Below are 7,833 nucleotides of genomic sequence, written 5' to 3'. Positions count from 1 at the left end.
TCACTGTTCATCCCAGAGGCAGCATCGATCGGCTTCAGTTAGCAGCAGTAGCGAAGGAATTGCTCGATCGGGTTCAGTTAACAGCCATCGATCGATCGCTCGGGTTCAGTAACGTGTAGCCTGCAGTGCAATCGCTCGGGTTCAATTAGAGCCCAACGCCTCGCTCGGGTTCAGTTAGAGCCAACGCCTCGAACACACGCGCGTACGTGTACGAGAGAAACGCGCATCGCTCGGCCCCCGACCTCCCACCGTAACCGGGAACTCCCCGAAATTTTCCTCCCCCTCGCTTCAACCATGGCTTTTTCCGTCATGGACGGCCCAAAGAATGTCATGCAGCTGCGTCTCCGGCCCGCCCAGGACGAAAAGCCCATTTCCTGTCATGATTTTTTGTCATAGAAGTAGGAGCCCACCACATCTATGATGATACCGGGTTTTGTCACAATTATTGTCATAGAAGTGTCATATGTATGACAGAAAAAAATTTCGTTCGGCCCAAAATGTCACGGATGTGTCTTTTTTTTGTAGTGCCTGAACCTCCTTTCATATCTGCTTGTTTGACACGAAGTTTACTATGGCTTGTGTTGACAAAATATGTTTACTGTCTCTGTTTTTGGTAATACTGCTTGAACTGACTATCATTTGATAGTTGAACGACTCGTATTTGTTTAGCTGGATCGTATGCAAGTGTCCCTTTTATGTACCTGAACCTAACTATTTTGGTTAACATGTTTTTGACTTCATCTTATTTTGGCATTTCCTGCAGATCAAGAGATTTGTTGGGTTGCTCGAGGAGGTGTACGGCAAGGCTGCGTACAAAGCGGGCAAGCAGCCTAACTAGGTGACTATTGCAAAGAGGCCGACTTTTATCGATGTTCCAAAGCAAGTGAATAATGATTGTGGTTTCTTTGCCGTGAATTTCTGCTCTACATATGATGGCGATGAGCTTGTTGATGATTTTAGTGATGTGAAGGTATGTTTTGTCCTTGTTCTTATCTGATCATCCTTTTCATTTTTGTTGTGTGTGTTTGCTGAGTCGCTCCTGCTGTGGTTTTAGTTATCCTTTACTAAACCATCGTTTCATTTTCCTATTGGCAGACTGCTGCAAATGACTGGAAGGCCGAGTTCATGCACACTCTAGTCTTTAGCGAGAAGAATGAAGTCATGCGTGCAGAGCTTCCTAAAGAGATCCAGTCCTTGGGCCCGTGAAGTCGATGCATTAGTTTTAGTGCAGATTTGATATCGTAAAGATTTAGGTTTGATAGTGATTGGAACGATTCTGTAAAGATTTGGTTGTCAGAATTGTTTAGTGATTTGTGTATCTGTAACTGCAGCACTATTGCTTATGATATTTCAGGACAAATGTATTTGGTGTGAAGAACGATTTGGCTTGTGAATTTCAATATAATGCATCGTTTTTAGTATCCATGTGTAGTATGTCTTTCCCCAACAGATGTACCTGAACTTCTCCCTCGGCTATGGTTGAACTGCTCATTTTTTGTGTTGTTTAATTTTGGGCCCCAACATATGATCTTTGATTTGAACTTCTGCTTGAGATCTGGCTGGGCTGCTGGTTTCAGATGGATAGGATTTTCTGTGTTGTGTAATGTATTGTTATTTTTCAACCCAACCAATACGTAGCCTTTTGCATAGAATCTATATTTGTTTTTTTGTGATTTTTCAACTGCGAACGGATTTCAACTATAACTTTGTGCAAAAATATTCTCATACACTCCTTCACTTTTCTTTATGTTTTTATCGGGATTGTACATGAACTTCTGTACGTATCCAAACAGAACTTCATATATGAGCCCGTTGTCTTAGGCTTGCTAACCTTAGTTCATACGGCAAAACTTTAATTTTTTTTAAGTGTATTTTTTTCCTACATCGATTTTATATGATTTTATATACCAGAACTTCTTCTATAAGTTGTCCTGAACTTCAGACTATATAAGGATTTGCTGGTTGCTCCTTTATGGAATACAACACCAGCACCTCCTGTCATAATATACCAGAACTTCCAATGTAATGTTGCTTGAACTTCATAGTGTATATTTTACATTTTTATTCTTGCTTGCACTCTGCATGTAATACATCACCAGCACAGCACTTCCTGCCATGATATATCAGGACTTCTGCTGTAATATTACTTGAACTTCACAGTGTATATTTTTCATTTTATTACTGCTTGCTCTCTCATGCAATACATCACCAACACCTCCTCTTATACTATACTCGTACTTCTGTAGTAAGCTTACTTGAACTTCTACTGTATAATGTCTTTGAAACTTTAGTAATAAAAGTTCAAGTAAGCTTCTCCTAAACTACTGTTTCAAAAGTGGAATAATATTTTGCACATTGACATGACATAAGTTCGCTTTGTTTAATTGACCTAGTCTAACTGTTCATCAGCCTTGCGCTCCTCCTAGGCTTTGGTTGTGGTGGTTTTTGCTTGACATGTACCTCTTCCTCTTCATCTTCTTCTCTATCTTCCTCTTCATCGTCCTCTTCCTCTTCATCATCCTCTTCCTCTTCCTCTTCATCGCCCTCTTCCTCTTCCTCTTCGTCTTCCTCTTCTTCGATTGTGTCTTCATCTTCTTCTTCCTCTTCATCTTCCACCACTTTCTTGTTGCTGGCTCTAGGTTTTGCTTTCTGTTTCTTCTCTGGCTTTTTGCTTGTCTTTTCAGCATCTGCGTGCTTCGGGCATGTTCTTGCATTATGCGGTTCATACTTCTTGCATATGCTACAAAGCCTGCTGCTTTCTATCTGTGGGTGTGGTCCCTTCTTTTGTTCTAGAACTTTGGGCTGCTGTTTTTGAACTTTGGGTTGCTTGATCTCCTCGGCATCGTTTCTTTCCAAGAGTGTTGGACAGGTGAGCTTGTTGTGTCGCGCAACCTGGTTGCACACAATACATTTCCTGTGTCCAAGTGGCACTCCGTTCTCATCGAGCACGACGACTCTTCCTGCAGGTGGTGCCTTTATTTGAGCTCTCTTGTCACTTTTCTTTGCTGCAGAAATTTTCTTCCTACCCTTTGTCTCAGAGTACTGCGGCAGTTTCATCGTCTCTTGCTGGCGCTGCTCCATTGATTGGTCAACAGCCTGCTTGCATTGGTTGGCTTGAGCAGCGGCGTTTAGCATTTCAGCTGCATAATAATGAAGGTCATCTTCAATTTCAGCATCCACTTGAGCCATCCTTTCATCAGCATCCGCTCGATTTGCTGAATGTATTGCATCAAGCTCTTCCACGAGCCTCTTCAGAACATAGTAGGCTCTGTCATATTGCTGGTCACATCTCATCGCTTTCTTGTTAACCATCAAATTTAGCTGCAGCAAGATGTCTTGCTTCGATGGTCTTGAGCTGCCATCCGATGCGGTTGTGTTGTAGTCCCTTGTATCAAAGGATGGCTGTGATTTTGCAGTCTTTGTGTACCGTTTGAGGATATACTTGTTTGGAAATTTGTCAGGCTTCAGGTAGTCCAGTATGTTCATGATGTGAAGGCAGAACAGGCCTGCATTTTGCAATGAATGCAGAATACATAGTTTGTGAGCCAGCAATGAGGTTCACATATTTTGATATGATACTACTAGTTTAGCTATTTAGTGAGTTTGTTTTTCCGCTCACCTGTGTGTGTCCAAAGTTTGCATTCACACTCGTATATTTCATTCTTTGGGTCAGCTACAACCTGGAATTCATGCTTTGACCAGGAAAATCTTTCTTCATCATCATGGACAGTCTTGTTGTGGTAGTACACAAGGTACTTAGTGGGCTCTGTTGTAGGCTTTGCGCGAAATAGTGTGGCTTTTCTCATCCTAGTACTCATCTCGGTGTACACGGCTCTCGTGTACTTGATAGACATGTCTTCCTCGTAGCCGTAGGTTGTTTTTGTCACAGGATTGGTCTGCACATGTCAAAAAATAAGATATTAGTCGAAGCAGAGTCATGGGTTTCATTTTTTTTAAATTCAAAGTGCACATGTTTGAAGGAAAACACAATATGATGGGGTTGTTTTTTTTGTGTTCATACCATGCTGGTCATTGTTTGCTCGTTCTCCTTCTGTATCCGAGTTTGTATGCAAGCATTTACCCGCCTAGCAAACTTGTGTAGGTTCTGGGTCCCCTTGACAAACCCTCTCTTGAGCACGTGGTTCGTGCTCTCGCTTCCTTGAAAGTGCAACTATCCCTGGGTGGTTTTGGTAATTCCTAACAACATATATCTCATTGAGCTAATGCTACTTCAAGATGAATATTTCAGGAAAGCTCAATGATTGGCATGGCATGGATGAGAAAAGTGGATCCCTCAAATGCTAAGGACAAAAGGATTGGCTTAAGCTCAAAGCACAAGACTCTACATTCTATATTTTAGTGATCCAAGATCACATTGAGTCTATAGGAAAAGCCAATACTATCTAGGAGGGATGAGGTGTTGCTTAATGGCTTTCTTGCTCTAAGTGCTTAGTGATATGCTCCAAAGCCCTCAACTACTTTCTCATATCCACATATGACCTAAACCAAAAATCCAACTCGGCCCCACCGATTCTTTCTATCCGGCGCCACCGAGTTCAGATGTCATAGCCACTGCCACAAACCCTAGGCAAATCGGTCTCACCGATAGGGATCTCGGTCTCACTGAGATGGGATTGTAATCTCTCTGTTTCCCTTCGTAACATTTCGGTCAAACCGATATGAGCGATCGGTCCCACGAGATTGCAATGCAAACTCTCTGTTTCCTTTTTGTAACGTTTCGGTCTCACCGAGATGAGCGAATCGGTCCCACCGAGTTTGCCTGACCAACTCTTTGGTTAGCTTATTACCAAAATCGGTCTCACCGAGTTTGAGTAATCGGTCTCACCGAGATTACGTTATGCCCTAACCCTAATCATATCGGTCCTACCGAGTTGCATGTCGGTCCCACCGAAAATCCTAACGGTCACATGATTTGCTGAATCGGTCCGACCGAGTTTCTTTATTCGGTCCCACCGAGTTTGGTAAGTTGTGTGTAACGGTTAGATTTTGTGTGGAGGCTATATATACCCCTCCACCCCCTCTTCATTCGTGGGGAGAGCCATCAGAACATGCCTACACTTCCAACATACATTTTCTGAGAGAGAACCACCTACACTTGTGTTGAGACCAAGATATTCCATTCCTACCATATGAATCTTGATCTCTAGCCTTCCCCAAGTTGCTTTCCACTCAAATCTTCTTTCCACCAAATCCAAATCCTGTGAGAGAGAGTTGAGTGTTGGGGAGACTATCATTTGAAGCACAAGAGCAAGGAGTTCATCATCAACAAACCATTTGTTACTTCTTGGAGAGTGGTGTCTCCTAGATTGGCTAGGTGTCACTTGGGAGCCTCCAACAATATTGTGGAGTTGAACCAAGGAGTTTGTAAGGGCAAGGAGATCGCCTACTTCGTGAAGATCTACCCTAGTGAGGCAAGTCCTTCGTGGGTGACGGCCATGGTGGGACAGACAAGGTTGCTTCTTCGTGGACCCTTCGTGGGTGGAGCCCTCCGTGGACTCGCGCAACCGTTACCCTTTGTGGGTTGAAGTCTCCATCAACGTGGATGTACGATAGCACCACCTATCGGAACCACAGGTAAAAAATCTCCGTGTCAACATTGTGTTTGCTCCCTCAACCTCCTCCCTTTTACCTTCATATGCAATTGTTTTACATTCCGCTGCTATACTCTTAGAATTGCATGTGTAGGTTGATTGCTTGACTTGTGCTTTGTTGCTAAAATCTGCCAAGAACTAAAATTGGGAAAAGGATAGATTTTTATTTGGTCAAGTAGTATAATCACCCCCCTCTAGACATACTTTCGATCCTACAAGTGGTATCAGAGCTTTGGTCTCCATTTTCCTTGATCTCCATAGCTTTTGGTCATCATAGCCTTGGTTTCACAACCTAGGAGAGTATGGCATCTAGCGAGGGAAATTACCACCGTAGAGTTCCTTACTTTGATGGTACTAATTTTGCTAGTTGGAAGCATAAGATGAAAATGCATATTCTTGGACATAACCCCGCCGTTTGGGCTATTGTGTGTATTGGCTTGCAAGGTGAATTCTTTGATGGGAGAGAACCGAACCGTGAAGCTACCGCGGGAGAGTTGAAAATGCTGCAATACAACGCTCAAGTTTGTGATATCCTCTTCAACGGATTGTGCCCCGAAGAATTCAACAAAATCAGCCGTCTTGAGAATGCAAAGGAAATTTGGGATACTTTGATTGATATGCATGAAGGTACCGACTCCGTCAAGGAATCCAAGTTGGATGTGCTTCAAAGTCAGCTTGACAAGTTCAAAATGAAGGATGGTGAAGGTGTCGTTGAAATGTACTCTAGGCTTGCTCTCATCACAAATGAGATTGCCGGCTTAGGAAGTGAAGAGACGACCGACAAATTCATCATCAAGAAGATCCTAAGAGCTTTGGATGGAAAATATGATACCGTGTGCACATTGATCCAAATGATGCCCAATTACAAAGATCTCAAGCCAACGGAAGTCATTGGGAGAATTGTTGCTCATGAGATGTCACTCAAGGATAAGGAGGAGCTCCACAACAAGTCAAGTGGTGCTTACAAAGCCTCATGTGAAGCCCCCACATCATCAAGTGAGAAACAAACCTTCAATGAAGAATTGAGCCTAATGGTGAAGAACTTCAACAAATTCTACAATAGTAGAAGCAAGGAGAGAAGTTCCAAGTCAAGGTCATACAATGACAAAAGATCTTCTAGTCGTGAGCGTAATTGCTACAATTGTGGAAGACCCGGACACTATTCCAATGAATGTACGGCACCCTACAAAAGAAGAGAAGATTCTCCAAAAAGAAGAAGTAGAAGAGAAGAATCACCATCAAGAGAGAGGAGTAGAGATGATCGTTATGAACGAAGAACATCCCGGAGAAGCAAGGATTCGGAAAGGAAGGACAAGTCATCAAGGAGCTACACAAAAGGAAGACATCAAGCTCATATTGGTGAATGGGTATCCGGCTCCGACTCCGACAATCACTCCGAGAGAAGCTATCACTCCGACTCTGAATATACTCAAGATGAAGGTGTTGCCGGTCTAGCACTTGTGTCAACCAACTCCTATGACATATTTGATTCACCAAATGAAGGACTTGGAAGATGCTTCATGGCTAAAGGCCCAAAGGTATCACACCCCGAGTATGTTGATTTCAATAGTGATGAAGATGACTTGTTAGGCGATGATGATTTACTTGTTGACAACTCTAGTGATGAATACTATGATGAAACGTCAATTAATCATGCTAATCAAGATAAAACGAATGACAATGATAAGGAGAAGATTGAGCTACTAACTAAAGAACTAAACACTCTTAAGTTGGCTCATGAAACTATCTTAGAAGATCATCGAGAACTTTTAAGGGCTCATGAGAAGTTACGCTTTGAAAAGCTCAACCTTGAGCAAGAGCGTGAGTTCTTAAAGGCAATCAATGATGATCTTCGCAAGAAAAGTTCTTCTTACATTGCCAAGTGTTTACTATTATCTACTTACATGCCTCAAGTCAAGTCTAGTAACAAGAACAAGAAGGATTCTTCCTCTAGTAGTAACAATAATCATGCCAAATCCAATGTTGTCGCTTCTAGTAGTTCTCTTGATTCCACTAATGATTCTCTTAGCCCAGTTACACTTGAGCAAGAAAATAGCTTATTGAAGGGAATTATAGAGAAAGGTGTTTACAAGAGCCTTGCCGGGAGTAAGCAATTCGAGGAAATTGTACGCAAGCAAGGAAGGCACCAGAAGAACCAAGGTGTTGGTTTTGAACGAAAGTTCAATGCCAATGGAGTTGAGTGGGAAGAAGATCAATACCC

Source organism: Triticum aestivum, chromosome 2D (genome assembly GCF_018294505.1).
Source record: "Triticum aestivum cultivar Chinese Spring chromosome 2D, IWGSC CS RefSeq v2.1, whole genome shotgun sequence".
NCBI classification, from domain to species: domain Eukaryota; kingdom Viridiplantae; phylum Streptophyta; class Magnoliopsida; order Poales; family Poaceae; genus Triticum; species Triticum aestivum.
The sequence above is the reverse complement of the archived record's forward strand: the minus strand, read 5'-3'. Positions refer to the sequence as shown.